This window comes from Lepus europaeus, chromosome 15 (genome assembly GCF_033115175.1).
Source record: "Lepus europaeus isolate LE1 chromosome 15, mLepTim1.pri, whole genome shotgun sequence".
NCBI lineage: Eukaryota > Metazoa > Chordata > Mammalia > Lagomorpha > Leporidae > Lepus > Lepus europaeus.
Window position 1 is genome coordinate 94,569,946 of NC_084841.1, and position 1,303 is coordinate 94,571,248.

Consider the following 1,303-nt stretch of genomic DNA (forward strand, 5'->3'; position numbering starts at 1 on the left):
AGGCCCCTCACACCTGCTCGGACGGCCTACTGCTGTCCAACTGACCCACGTTTCCCGTGGGAGGAGCCTGCTCCCAACTGTCTGAGGAACACAAAGACTGGCTTTCCCGTTACCAAAAAAATGACCAGACTCAGCACCAGCAAGTCCAAAGTTGGCAGGCACACCCCTTGTTCATGCAACAAGCATCTATTGAGCACTTACTATTTGCCACACAGGGAGACACCTATTGAGCACCTACTATTGGCCAGTCACCGAGGATCACCTGCCCGACTCAGGGGGAGCTTGCCCTTCCTGTCCCCACCTCCACCTTTCTCATTCACTCTGTCTTGGCCTCTGCAGTGTCATGCGCCCTGCCTGTCCTCAGCCTGCCTGGCCCCTACTGTGTCCCTGGCCAGCTCCTCCTGCCCCCGAGCACCAGCTGCAGGCCCTCTGTCCTACCCTGGCCCCACGATCACCCTAAACACCATGGCTGACCGCCACACGGGAGCCAGCAGCTCTTCACCTGCACACCAGAGCACAGTGCACGCCCACCTCCTCCACGTGCGTGTCTGAGAGCACAGCCAGTGAGCGCTCCACAGGGCCTTCTCCCAGTCACACCTCTGGCACACGGCACATCAGCTTGACCGAAGATCTACACGCCAGAGACTGTGTGGCTGCGTGTAACAGAACTCGGCTCAGCTGTCATCTTTTTCATGTAACAAGGTCAGAGGCCAGCGGCCAGGGCTGGTCAATAACCAGTGCAGACTTCCTATGTCTTTTTTCCTCCACCATCCTCATGGCTGCAACACGGCTGTCCCACCTCCCGCCTTGTATCCACATCCAAAGGATGGAAAAGGCATTTACAAGGTATAAGGCACACAGCCTTCCACTATGTGGAAAGAGCAAAACATTCTGGAAATTCCTAGTAGATTTTGTGTCTCCCTCACAGTTCAGAACTGTGGTAAAAGCCTCCCCCACCCCACCCCACCCCACCCCTGCAGAGCTGGGAAATGTAGATTCTCAGCTGGGCACACTGCTACCCTGCACAATCAGGGTTCTGAGAAGCACAGAGCAGACACCGGACAGGCACACACTTCCGTGCCAGCCCTGGCAGTGCCCACTGCCTCCAAGTCCCTCCCTCCACCTCAGCTGCTTCTCGTCTCCATCGCTGGGACCCTGGTCTGGCACACCTGGACCGTCGCCGCAGGCCCCTAAGCGGTCTCCGTCCTCGGCAGTGAGAGTGGTCACGGAACAGCGTGAGTGACTCGTGCCATGCCCTTCCCTGAAATTCTCCAGACGATCTACCCTAGCTGGTTCCCCAGAA